Here is a 14007-nt window from a genome sequence, read left to right as displayed (position 1 = left end):
GTTGTAGCAGGGGTGTGCTAGGCAGGGGATTAGGAGGAAAACTGTCTGGTAGGCATGAGCCTGGTATGGAGCAGGCCTGGAAAATCAGACAGAAATGACTTGAGAAGCCGCAGGGGAGCATGCCTGTCTGTCAGTGACCTCCCTAGCTTAGAAAAGGGGAATTGAAGGGGTTGTGAATATGGACAAATAGGATGCCTAGTTGAGGGTGTTCCCAAAGTTCTGTCCAATCTCATCATTAGTAGATTTTATAAGCCACAGAGACAAACCAGAAACAGAATAATTATACTTTGGATGCTTTCTTTTTTGCTCTAGGCGTGGCTTTGTACATGTAGAAGATTAATGCTATATGCTGCACATTTTGCCTTTAAAGTCTTAACCAGTTTCCCCATTTTAGTCTAATGGGAAAATAGAGCTGTGCAAGTCTGCTTTTTGTTGTTGTTGTTATCATTTTTTTGCTGTTTATTATGGATATTTTCAGACATGCACAGAAGTGGAGAGGAACTTGGACCCCATGTGCCCATCACCTAGCTGCATCACTTTCCAATTACGGTCAACCTGGTTTCATTTGTATCTTCCTCTTTTCACCTGTATTGTTTATTGAAAATCCAAGCCACTATGCCAGTGCAACTGTGACTACTTGGGGAGATTGGTAGTCTTTTGGTGGTGATAATGATGGGGTGCACTATCATAATCACATCAGGTCTGCTTTTTGCTTTTATTGTTAACGAAATTCCAGAGATGGGCCTTAGAAATGTGTTTCAAGAATTAACAAAGAGTCTCAAAAAGAAATGAGAGGGATTCTTCCTTTCCCTTGTATTCACAAAAGAAGAGAGAGCCTGTTCTGTTGTAAAACTCTTTCAAAAATTCTGATATGATAAGGTATTTGAGACCCTTCACCAGAATATCAGTCTTTTTTTTTCTGTGTAACATGAAGACTTGCCGTTAGAATTGTTATCAGCTTGTACTGGTCTCATAACTCTGGTTTTGGAAGAATAATTTGGAAATTGTTGCTGTGTTCTGTGAAAATAACCTCCCCAGAATAATCAGTAACTGGTTGTTGTGCTCGGTAATTTGACACCCTGTTAATAATGCAATTATTTCTGTGTTCCTAAACAGTAAAAATAGTTGTAAGTTTGCATGCATGATGGAAAAATAAAAACCTGTATCTCTGTTATATTTCTGATTTTCAAAAAAGAATTGGAAGGTTGTTAAACAGAGTCTGGGCAGTTGAAAGGATATATACATTGGCCTAGATAAGTGATTCCCAAGCCTCAGACCCTTGCGTGACTAGATACACAAAAAATACATAAAATTTTGATTTCTAGGCCTTTTTCCCAAATATTGAGATTATATGATCCTGAGAGGAAGTCAGTTTGCTTAGTTTTTAACATGCTTTCTAGTTGATTCAGAAGCACTGAACTCCCATTAGAATAATCTAGATTCTAGTGGGAATACAGTGGTTCTCAAATTTTAGAGTGCATCTGAATTGTGTGGGGAATCCTGTTAAAATGTGCATTCTGATTTAGTAGTTCTGGGAAGGAACCTGAGATTCTGCATTTCTAATGAGCTTCCAGATGACAGTGCTGGTGGTTTGTGAACTGCACTTTGAGTGGAAAGGGGGGTGACCTTGAAGGCCCTTTTAAACTTGAGTAATAGTGCTCAACTTTGTTGCACACTGGAATTATCTGGGAAGCTTACAGAAACACTACCAGAGCTCCACACAAAGACCAACTACATCAGAAGGGGGTAAGGGGAAGGTCTGGGTATAGATGTTTTAAAAACTTCCCAGGTGATTCTAGTGTTTAGCCAGAGTTGAGAACTACGTCCTCTGATGCTGTTCACTTCAAATCCATAACAGGGATCATTTCCCATTAATCAGGAGAAGCAGTGGCAGACCACCAAGTGCCACACTAAGTTGCCCAGCAGAAAATGGATAAAATTAGAGGTGGGTGATTATTGACAAGAAAATAAAATTGGCTTATATGGTGAAGGGTTTTAATAAATATGCAATGTTCAGGGCATAGTAGGTGCTCCAGTGTTGAATGAATGAATTTTAAAGCACTGCTTATATTCTGGGCATTTGAATTTGGTAATTTGTGAAGTGGGCCACATTTGTTTCATAAGGAAATCTGTATCAATTTTCTGGGGCTGCCATAACAAAGTACCACAGACTGAGTAGCTTAAACAGCAGGAATTTATTTTCTCAGTTCTGGAGGCTAGAAATTCAAGATCAAGATATCAGCAGGGTTGGTTTCTTCTGAGGACCTCACTCGGCTTATAGATAGCTTCCTTCTCTCTGTGTCTTCACGTGGTCTTGTGTGTGTGTATGTCCTAATCTCTTATAAGGGTACTAGTCATCTTGAATTGGGGCCCGCTCTAATGAGCTCATTTAACTTTAATTTCCCTTTAAAGACCCTGTCTGTAAATTCAGCTACATTATGAGGTATTGGGGATTACGACTTTAACATACAAATTTGGTGTGAGGGCAGGGGCAATATAACCCCTGACAGCATCTTAACTTGTATTCTTTTGACACATATGTGCCTCGCATGTTATGGTAGTTAATTGTATTGAGGCATATCATGTGCCAGGCACTATTGCAGGTGTTATACAATTAATATATTGAGTCCTTAGGACAAATGATAATTATATCTAATGAGGGGATGGGTTGAGGAAATAGGGTAAAAAGAGGTTGAGGAAATGGGGTAAAAAAGGTTGAGTAAATTATTCAGGATCATGCTGGTAATGAATGAGCCAGCCTTTAAACTCAGGCAGTCTGGTTCAAGAATGCACACACATATAGCTCTTGACTCAAGCGGAAATAATCTTCAGTTTATCAACAGTATCTTTATGTAGAATCTCTTAATTTTGCATGTTAAACAAAATTTAAACCCCTGAAGTTGTTCTGATATGTAGAATGCAGAAGGGATGGAGAGCAGCCTCTCCAGGCCTGAGTCTCCTCTCAGGGTTCACTCAGAGTCTGCTTGGATTATGACTTGGGAGGGGCTCTCTGCTCAGTTCAATTAAGTTTATGCACCTGCTTCCCTGTGGGTGTGGGGCCTCTGTTGTCGAGGCCCTCTTTAAAACACCTCTCTTCAGTTCCTTGGGCAACCCATTCAATCTGGGATTTACTACTTCTCCATCGGCTCATTCATTCATTGCCTCTTATATGAACCAGTCTCTAGTGTAGACATTGGAGATATAGCTATGAACAAATACAACTTTGAATTGTTCTTCCTCTACCTGCACCCCACTACCCTGCCCACCGACCCACCTGTCATAGATTTCAGTCTCTTCTTTGCTTTCGCCTGGGATTGACAGTCAATCTCTTTTTTCTAGTTTCCTGCATGGGGCTGGTGAATGCTTTAGATCCGTGTGGGTTGAAGAGGGGTCTAAAGGAAGCCTCCCTCACCCTTGGCCTTTAGGTCAGACTTCACAAGGCACTCAGGTCTTCCATAACCTGGAGAGGGAGAGCCTCTTGGGTCATTCTGACTCAAGAGTCCTTGGCCCCCCTTTTAGCTTTGACTTTTATTATAAAAAAAGTCTTCTGATTTCTTAACTGTTACCTCCTGAGCTTTTTTGGAAGTGTGGTAGGTTAGTGCTAGGCTATAGGTGAGGGTGGAGAGGAAAATAAAACGGTCCTGCCGCCCTGAGCTTACCAAAGATCTCTACCCTTTGGGTTATTTCTTCTTGCACTTCGAGTTTCTTCATTCTAGTCTACTATAGTGGTTTGCAACAGAGGAAAAGACACACTGCCCTAGGGAGGCATGTTGGAGCCACCTAGAGAGGGAAGTTCGGCCAATTTACTTGACCCTCTGAAGATTCAGAAAAGTTCTCAGCCATGGGGAGCCACTGTTACTCATGGGTAGGGTCATATTCCTTAGGTGTTGGGACAATAAAAAAGTAGAGCATAGGCTATCCAGTCCATGGTTTCTGTCTTTATTTGCCCTTAGTGTCTTCACTTCTGCTTTTGGAATCTTCTCCAACTGTATTTCACTGTTCAGGGTCACACTTCACTACTGCTCATTCACTTTCACCTGAAACTCTGGCCTTGGGCCCTCCTGTCAGGTGTCCAGCTACTGACCATCCAGGGCTCGAGCCTTGAATTTCTCTTCTCCCTCTGTCCTGTCAACCTGGTCCTCAGCTGAGATTTGACAGATACTCACTTGAACTTGGGAGGTGGAGGTTGCAGCGAGCTGAGATTGTGCCACTGCCCTCCGACCTGGGTGACAGAGCAAATATAAGACAAAGTAGCTACCATCTGTGTGACAGTTCATGGTTTACAAAGCACATTTACTTACATTATCTTGATTATAACAACTATCCCATCAGAAGGCTCAAAGAGGTTACATAACCAAAATCACAAAAGTAGTAGAGCCAGGACTCAAACTTGGGGCTTCTGATTCCAACGGTAAGCATGTGGCCCAGGGCAGATGTCTGGCACTGCCAATCTAGACACTTTTTTTTTCCACAGAACCTTTATTTAACTTTCTGTACAGCAGATTAGCCAGTTTTGGCCAATCAATCTGAGTTGGCATATGAATGTGAAACTTTTTAACCATCCCAAACTACAGCATGCATGTGATCATAACTCAACTAGGAGCAGGACCGACTTGACTCAATGGTGGGTGAGACTTCTTTCAACTGCGTTGTTCAAAGGTTGGGATTGGCTCCAGATACAGTATCCTTGTAGATGAGGGCTGAGTACAGTTTTTGGCCATATGTATCAACAATTACATATAAATGAATTGGAGTAGGGGCAATTTTGCTTTTATAAGAAGAAGTCTGGTTATGGGAGGTTGTCAGGTTGTAGTCCTCAGCAGCTCAATGACATTAGGGATCTGAGTCTGCCATCTTGTCTTTCCTTCCCTTGGCTTTCCCCTCACGATTCACCAACTCCAGGCATCACAGCCTCACCCAGCTGCACTTAGAGGCATGAAGAAAGGAGGAGGGGGCCTTCTTACATGTCTCTGTTTTTATCAGGAAAGACCTTTTTCAGTAGTCCCTGGTGTATTTCAGGAGACCTAAGTCAGGTCTTTTGGGGCAGAAATGGGTCACATTCCTACAACCTACCTCAAGGAAATCTTGCATTTTCTAGTATCTCTCATGGGGTTAGGGTTCTGCCATTTAGAAATAAGGAAAGTTCAGGGGCTAGAGCTGACAGGCTGTTTTCAATCACCTGTAGTTTTATCCTTTCTGAGATAATTTTGCAGACATTATCTGGTGTAATACCATGCACCTGCTTTTTCCCCCAGGTCTCCCGGTTACCTCGTCTAACATGAAGGCTTTACCCTGTGCTCAGTGTTTTGTGTCTCATCTCCTCTATTACATGGTAAATGCTTTTCTGGCCAGGTAATGCCATTTGGTTTTTCTATCTCCCACAGCACTACCTCAGGGTTCACTCAACATTTGATGTGGGTGATCAATAAATGCTAGCTGAGTAAATACAATACATCAGTGAGCTTTCTAAAATGCAAAGATCAACTACTGGTTAAAACCTTCAGCAGTAGGATCCAGAATCCCAAAGGTGCTCATAACAGGCCCTCCATTATGTGGCCTTACCTTTTGTTTCTTCCAAGCTTCCTTATCACAAAAACTTACAAATATTCAGAAAAGTGCAATGACCACCTGTATGCCTACAACTTAAGTTCAGTGATTGTGAACTTTCTGTCGTATTTAGTTTGTCTATTTTTGTGTGTGTATATATGTTTACTTTGCTGAACCATCTGAATTAGTTGCATGATGCTTCACCCCTAAATATTCAGTGTGGATCTCATTAAAAATAAGGATACTAGCTGGGCATGGTGGCAGATGACTGCAATCCTAGCCTCTTGGGAGTCTGACACAGGAGAATCGCTTGAACCTGGGAGGTGGAGGTTGCAGGGAACTGACATTATGCCACTGCACTCCAGCCTGGGTGACAGAGAGAGACTCTGTCTCAAAAAAAATAGGTTACCACATAATCACAAGATCACTATAAGACTGGAAATTGATTCCCAAATACCATCTAGTTTCCAGTCCATATTTAGATTTCTCTATTGTTCCCAAGGTTATCTTACCCTATTAGTTTTACAATCAGGATTTAATAATATTCAGGCATTCCATTTGACTGCTGTTATCTCTTTAGTCTTTTTAAAATCAAGATAATCCCCCCACCTTTTAAAATTTTCCCACTCATGACATTGACTTTCTTTTGGCTGGTATTCTGGTATAAGAAAGGTCTTTAATCATCTGGCAGGGAACTATATTTTCTCCTAAAAAGGCAGTGTAAAGACTTAATTCCTTCCCTTTAATCACCTATTTTCAGCATCAGAAGTCGGTATAATATCTCCAGTGGTCTCAAGTAAGGGAATGATTTCTTTACTGTCACTACAAGCGTGTGGATTTTTTAATTTAATATTTAGAGTCAATTACAGTTAACTGTTCAGTTGACCTATATTTTGGCCATAACCAACCTTTACCAAACTCCTCTCATCTTTGTATCTAACTATCTCCCCTTGCCATCCTGCACTGTGCTCCAGCCAATACGAACCATATCTGGTTCTCTGAACAGTCATATTTACACAAGCTGTTTGCTCAGCAAGAAAGCCCTTTCAGATACGGCTCAGATATACTTGTTCTGTGCCGTAATTTTTAATCTTTCAAGGCTGAATTAATCCTTCCCTTTTCTTTATTTCCACAATGTTTTGTCCACACTTCAATCTGCAGTAACAATGTAATGACTTGTACTTACCTGTTTACCTGCCTGCTCCCACCAGAGACTATGTGATCCTTAGATCACAGAAGAATAACAACAAACAGTATTTGTTAATCATTTTTGTATTTCCACAGCTTAGTGGCCTACACATAGTAGGTGCTCATTAAGCACTGAATGAATAAGCAAATGAATGGTGCTTAGAAATTGATGAAGGCATCAGTGACAAACTACAGAGAGGTTAGAAGAGCCCAGGAGTAGAGACTGGGAATAACTTCAAGTGAAGGAGAAGCAGGAACCTAATAGAAATAGATTAAAAGAGATGGGAGAGGGAAGCTATTACCTGCACAAAGCCTTGGGCAAAAAACACAGTGGCAGCAAATCACTGTCACATTGGAAATCAGGTAGGGAAATGGAAGAGAGCAGGAAAGCAAATGAAAAATGTTGGAAATCTACCATGTACACTGCTTTAGTAATGTTCCACAGCACATGAGTCTGTGATTGAAAACAAGAAAAAGCAAAGCCAGTGTGATTCTGGACGGTGACTTTCCCAGGGATGTTTCTCTCTCTATATACAGACATATGTATATATAATCTGCGATCTCCTAAGAGGTCCCTTGAATTTAAATGACTCCAGAAAATTGAGGTAGAACAAAAACAATCTCTAAAAGTGGTTTCACTGAAAATCAAGCTGGACAGGAGGTTAAACCTGCAGAGTGGAACAGAGTGAGTAAATCCAGGGGAAAATTACTTTGAGCTTCAATACTAAATAGACTGAATTCCAAGACTAGGTGGAAAATATAGTCATCAAACCCCAGTGCTGCTTTTCCAAGTGCTGTGGCACTAGATGATTTGTGAGGCAATTCAGGGCACTTAGAGGGGGACAAAGGTGCAAGATGAGGCATTTGGAACCCAGGCACCTTCTGGAGGTGGTTATGATTACAGAGCAGATTGTCCCTAAGGAAGCAAGGTTGTGGGGCCCCAGCATATCATCAGGAGATCTCTTCATCTTCTGCTTTGAAAACCTGTCTTGCTACTAGTGCCACCTGTGGCTTGAGGACCATTTATTATCCTTCTAGCATTTATTTGAGGGACACTGAGTCCCTACAAGCTTACATGCCATTCTCTCAGCAAGAGATCTTATCTGACTTTCAATAAAATGATACTCCCACTCCTGCTGCTCACTTCTTCTTTTGATTTTGAGAAAGAGTGCTGTGTACTCCTTCTCACAGCTCCTTCTTTTCCTTGATAGGATTTATGATTCATGATTATGATTTTGTCTCTGAGTTTGTTTTTTACCTTAGACTGTAAGCTCTTAAAGATCTTTGCTGCTGGATCTCAAATGCCCACACATAGGAGGTATCTGATAAATATTTTGGACTAGTGCCAAGTGTTGATCCTATGAGCCACGGCCAATTAAGATGGTGGGTGGGCCATGCCTTGGGGTTGTCCTTTGGCAGGAGGAGATGGAAGGGGACTGGAAGAGTCCATTTTATGGAGTAGGTACCACATGCCAAGCACAGTGCTAAGCACGTTTTGCACATTATCTCAACAATTCTATTATCATCCTCATTTACCAGATGAGATAAAAGATCTTAAAAGGGGTTAGGTGACTACTTGCCCAAGGTTACGTAAGTTGTAATTTCTGGAGCTAGGGCTAGAGGCTCTTAGCTGTTATTCTGCACTGCCTCTCCGGTGGGGGTTTGCAGAATGAGTCTGTGAGTTAGGCTAACATTGTGCTCATGCCTTCAGGAAGGAGGGAGGAGAGTGTGACTGTAGATAGGTTCCCAGCTCTCCAAGGGGTGGCGATCACTGTGCCTAATCACCAGGGAGGGAAAGTGTGGAAAGTGTGTGTGTGTGCATGTGTGCATGCACATATGTGTGTGGGGCCATACCTAAGTGTGTGTCCAGGAAGGCCATGAGAGTGGCCAGCAAGCCAACTTTGACTGCCTGCTGCCTAAGGCTGCCAGGGCATGATGCACACCCACTCAGGGATCACTGCCCACCAAGGAATTGGGTCCACATTGTAAAGGCTTCCAGCTGTGGGCAGTTTGTGGGAAACAGAGACCCTGCTGGCCCAAAACAGCCCAGAAGGTGGGGGCCTTTCTGAATAGAGCCATTAAGCAGATGGTTTGATGAGGCTGAGTCACAGATAGCATCAGGCTCAACAAAAGGCAAGAACAGCTTCTAAATGAGGGATTTGTTTGTGTACAGGCCACGTTGGCAGGCCTGCTGATTAGAAGCTGTTCTTTGAGCTCCAGCCTCCCACATGGACAGCAATCCCTATCATTTGTATTGTCTTGGAATATGAAAGATGATGAAAAATCAAATCAAGGTTTCTTGGTATTACCATGGGAATGTGCTTTCCCCTTCGCAAAAAATTAATTGACCTTCTATTCCACACAGGGATTATGTGGAAAGTAAAAAAGTAAGGAGTTAACATTTATCGAGCACTTACTGCATGCCTGAGTGACTTATATATAGTTGTTATTTGTGTTTTACTTTATTTTTTTTTATCATAGTAAGCTTATGAAGTCTTCATTATTACCTACATTTTATAGTTAATTACACTGAAGCTTTGAAAATTAAGAAACTTGCCTAGGGTTACTCAGCTAGAATTCTGTCTGACTGGAGTCTGTTTGGCTCCCAAACCTCTGCTCTCTCAATTATAGCATACCCTCCCTCCTAGAAGAGAGGAGACACAATTACTCGTGTTTTTAACAAGGGTGATATGAATCAGTTAGAATGCTTTCAGTTGCAAGTAACAGAAACCCTGACTTAGGCCCAGGAATAAGGACAGGTACTATTTTTGTGATAAGGAATCTGGAGTTAAGTGATCCAATGCTTAGTTTTAGCTACTCACTTATCAAGCTCCCAGATTCTTTCCTTCCTTCCAGTCCTTCCCCTCCAAAATTTTTGGATTTGGCAAAGACTTTTTGTCTTCAAACTTGTCTCATGGCCCTGAGATGACTCCTTCTGTTCCAGGCATCGTATCCTCAAATACAGTGTTCAAAACAGGAAAGTTGGGAAAAGGAGCAAACAAGGATCTCTCCCCTAGAACCCTCTCTCTTTTACTGGGGAGAAAAATACTTCCTGAAGCCTCCCAATGGACTTTGCTTTATATCTTTTTGGCCAGAAATGAGTCTTCACCCTTAGATAAATGGCTGGCAAAGGGGGCTGTTACTGCCATGACTGGCTTGGGCTGACCAGGACTATTTCCCTGGGAACTGCAAGGAAGAAGGAACATTGCCATTGGATAGGCACTCGCCACACAATCCTAAGGCCGGGGGCTCAGGAGGCTCCATGACCACCATTGCTAGAACACCTTGGAGAAGGGAAGATAGTCAACATTTATCCATCAATTCAGACAGCTTGCTTGTTTAGTACCTTCTGTGATCTCAGGCATGAGTTAGGTACCATAGGGTCAAAGGCCCTGTAGAATACAGGCTTGCACTTACTGTTTCATCTAAATGGGAAGAGTAGATAGATAGATGATATATATACAGATATGTGTGTGTGTATGTGCATATATATGTGAACAGTTCAGTGAAAACATGAAACAAAAACTTAACAAAAGCCAGCATATGACCGAGTGGTCATAGGGCATTACAGCAGATTCTTCTTGGAAGATTTTGTGAGTTTCTTTGTCCTACTCATGAGTCAATGGAAGCACTTTAAATTCTTTTTAATCAATGGGATTAATTTTGTATTTTCTGTTACTATTCTTTCTTTCCAAATAAAATGCATATATTAATATTTCTCAATGATTCAGAGACTTTTGGGCCAAGAAAATTATTTTTAGGTGTTAAATCAATATTGCTGGCCTACTAGAAAAAGTATTCGGTGCTTTGGCAAGAGATGTGAACCCCAGCTATGAATTTTAAGTATCAGCCCTGGTAGCTTTACCAAGTATGGTTGACTTTTTTGCTGGGTTCCCTATAGATCTAAGCAGTATGGAAATCAAGTGGTGGCACCTTGCATTCAAGTTAAGGATGAACATTTATTTCAACAGTTACATTTGAGGCATCTGAATAATGCAAAATGCTACAGCAGCTGGACCAGTTTCTAGCATAATCCTGTGAGCAGATTAAACACAAGCATATGCTTTGCTGATAATTTTGTGTTGATTCTATAAAGTTTGGCTAGGAGTAGTTGTCATCATTTGAAACCAACAATCCCCCCGAGTAGTGATTGCTCTAGACCTCCAGATGGAGAACCTCCCCATAGCCCAGTAACTTTGCTAAAATCACCATTTGGGAGGCCATTCTTTTTGTTGTTGGACTTTTGTTATATCGTCCTCCCAGAAAAGCTGATGTTATTTATCTCAGCTTCTTCTGAGTTGAGGGCTGGGGGAAAACAGGGAGAGTCATTCCCAACATGGTATGCCCCATGCATTTCTCAGCTCTCTTTTCATGGGATTGTTCTAACTCGAGTTGGGCGTAAGGGGTTTGCTGCCTCACCCCACCTTGTTTGGTATTTTAAATGCTCCTTGACCCTAGTTGTGCTTCAACCATGGTGACCAAAGCCAGCTTAAAAAGAGACAGTTTGCCAGTCATCCATGGGTAGTTCTCATTCCCTGAGTGCTCCAGTAGCCCCTGGGTCAACATGCAATTGTGGGAAAATGATGTGGATCTCTTAGCTAAAGGAAAATGGTAAAATGCAGATTGCAGAACATGCCTACCTTGTAGCTGGCTTGAAGTCTGTGTTTGAAAGCCCTGGCCTTCACAACCAAACTGAAACTCCAGCTGGAATCAAGAAAGTGCAATGGATGTGGATGGTGGTACAAGGAAGCCTGGCTGGAGTCACTGGCTTTGGGTACCTGATGGCAACACCATGTGTTCCAGAATGGTTGTCTGCGAAATGTTTACTAGAGTTGGGACTGGAGCACGGAGTGAAGGGAACGGAATATAATGGAAGTTTGTAGAGTTTGACAGCTAAGACTTGGAGTTAGGAATATCTGTGTTTATATCAAAACCCTGAGAGCTACTAGCTAGCGTGTGGAAACTGGAAGGTTACTTAGCAAGGTTGTTTTTTTTTTTTTTAATCTGTAAAAGAGGAATACAAGTTTGGAGTTAGATGGAAGTTATAAAAAAGCAAGACTCAAATTATGTATAGAACTGAGAAGTCCAGGGGCAATCTGGGTTTCAGACAGGACTTGATCTAGGGGCAGATACATTCCTCCTTGTGGCAAGATGGTGTCTCAGTGCTCTAGGCCTGCAACTCTTACCCTTTCAGTAACCGTAATAAAGCATACAAGTATTTCTTCCTTGCCAGTACAAAAAAAAAAAGTCCTGAGATTAACTCTTGGCTTATTAGGTCGTTATGAACACTTGAATCAATTGCTAAGAACTGGGTCACTGCCCAAGCCCTGGAGCCAGGAAAGGGGGCAGCTCCACCCGAGCTACAAGAACAGACAATAGGAAAGGGATAATTTTTTTCCAAATGAAAATAAATCATAGTGCTAGTACCAGAGGAAGCGGGATGGATGCTGGGCAGGCCAAAACAATAGATGCCTGCTGAAGAAGCACTCCATTCCCAGGTCATCCTTGTTAATAAGGAAGTGGGAGGGACAAGAACCAAAAACACTTATTTATAAGGATCCAGACCAGGGTCAGGCATCGAGCATCAGCAACTCTCTACCCTGCCTTTCTACACAGTATCACTGTCTTTATATGGTAGAAATTTGGTTGCAGCTTCTATGCGACATAGATGTGCTTTAAACTCTCAAAGCATCAAACTGTGCTTGATTACTATGATTCTTTTCTTAAGGTTTTGGTATTTTTCCTCTGTATATCTGATGTGCCTCTTGGCTACAGATAATCCAGACAGTGGTTGCTGTCTGTGTGCATGTGAGGCTGGAAGTCCAAAAAGTGAGGCTAACAGCCACTACCGACAGATGAAGCAGCTTCCTCAGGGGCAGAGGCACAGGGTCAGGTGACACAGGCTGGCATCTCGAGAATCGAGGATGGGATTTTCCTAGGAGCCACAGGGTTCATACTTTAGGGAGGCTTGGGAGTTGTTCGATCTCTGCACAATGGCTCTGTTCCTCTGGGGATAACCCAGCATAGGATACACCTCATGAATGAGGGTGGCAGTGGGACACACAGGTGCAGGGGCATCTTCCAACCCTGGACAGTGCCACTTAAGGGATGGATGTAAGACTGACCATATAGGTGACGTCCCTGAGGCTCAGAGAGATAGCAGGGTTCACTTCTGGACAGAGCAGGACAGCACTAGAATGAACGTATAACACTGGGGAAAAGATTGTTAGTGAGAAATGCTCCACACAAACTCATTCCAAGAACGAGTCAGAGAAAGAGATGGACTGTGCTTGGTGGTGGTGGTTCGGTGTGCTTCCCTCTCAGCTAGGCTGGGCTGTGGTGACAGAGGAGATTGGTACAAGGGAATTAAGAGAATTTTAGATGCATTGCTCAAAATATAGGGGATTGGGGTGTCCAGACCTTGATGTGGGATTAAGAGAAAAGGAGAGCCCTCATGGCGGGACATAAATGGGCTCATTAGGTTGGGAGGGGTGGATGTCCAAATAATTCCACCCACAAGTCCAAGCAGAGAGCCTGGGTCCAAACAGAAAAGACAGTTTCCTCCTTTAGCAATCAAAGGAATCCAGAGAGTGTGCCCAGCCTTGGGCCAGAGAGAGAAAGGGAAAGCTTTACTCTGAGGATGAGGTTTAGAGCGGAAGGAAACAAGAGACCACCCAGAAAACGGAGCCTTTTCCTGTCCCAAGGCGGAGACCCAGGGGACAGTGCACTTATCTCGGCCCTTTGAGTGCCTCTGTTATTCTCATCTGTAGTCAGGCCTAGCTCTGTATTTGAGCCAGCTGTTGGGGGGATGGAGTGATGAAGTGATGCTCAGAGAAAATGTGGGGCCAGCAGGGGCAGCCCAGCACTCAGGACTGAGGCCTTCAACAGGGAAGTCTCCTCTTCCTCCTCCTCCTAGGGTAGTGGCAGCTGGGAGTTAGCTGGAGAACCAACAGGCAGCATTATAGGAAGCTCCTGTAGACCCCTTCAGCTGGTTGAGGGGCTCAGCCGGCCCCAAGGCTAGGGCAGGATTGGTGTCCTATTTCCTGCCGGCCGATGTGAGGTCCTCCCAGTCCCCTACCCCAACCATATACACACCTGTAAACGGTGGAGCATTCCAGTCTCCAGCCCTACCTAGAGGAGCGATTTGTTCTCTGATTTCCATAGCACAGAAAAGAAAAGAAAAAGAAAAAATATCCAAAGCAAAAAGTAAAACCACTTTAAACAACTAGGAGTTTTGTTTGGTTATTTGGAGAAGGGTGTGTGCTGAGGGAG

General features: G+C 42.8%; 1 protein-coding gene across 18 annotated transcripts in view; it reads left to right on the top strand.

Moving 5' to 3' along the window:
* Positions 1–14007, top strand: part of TSPYL5 (TSPY like 5) — a 289007-nt gene that overhangs the window by 29016 nt on the left and 245984 nt on the right. The window lies entirely within an intron of this gene.

The sequence above is a fragment of the Aotus nancymaae genome, unplaced genomic scaffold (genome assembly GCF_030222135.1).
Source record: "Aotus nancymaae isolate 86718 unplaced genomic scaffold, 86718_ANA_hifiasm-v0.15.2.pri h1tg000036l, whole genome shotgun sequence".
NCBI classification, from domain to species: domain Eukaryota; kingdom Metazoa; phylum Chordata; class Mammalia; order Primates; family Aotidae; genus Aotus; species Aotus nancymaae.
The sequence above is the reverse complement of the archived record's forward strand: the minus strand, read 5'-3'. Positions and strand labels throughout refer to the sequence as shown.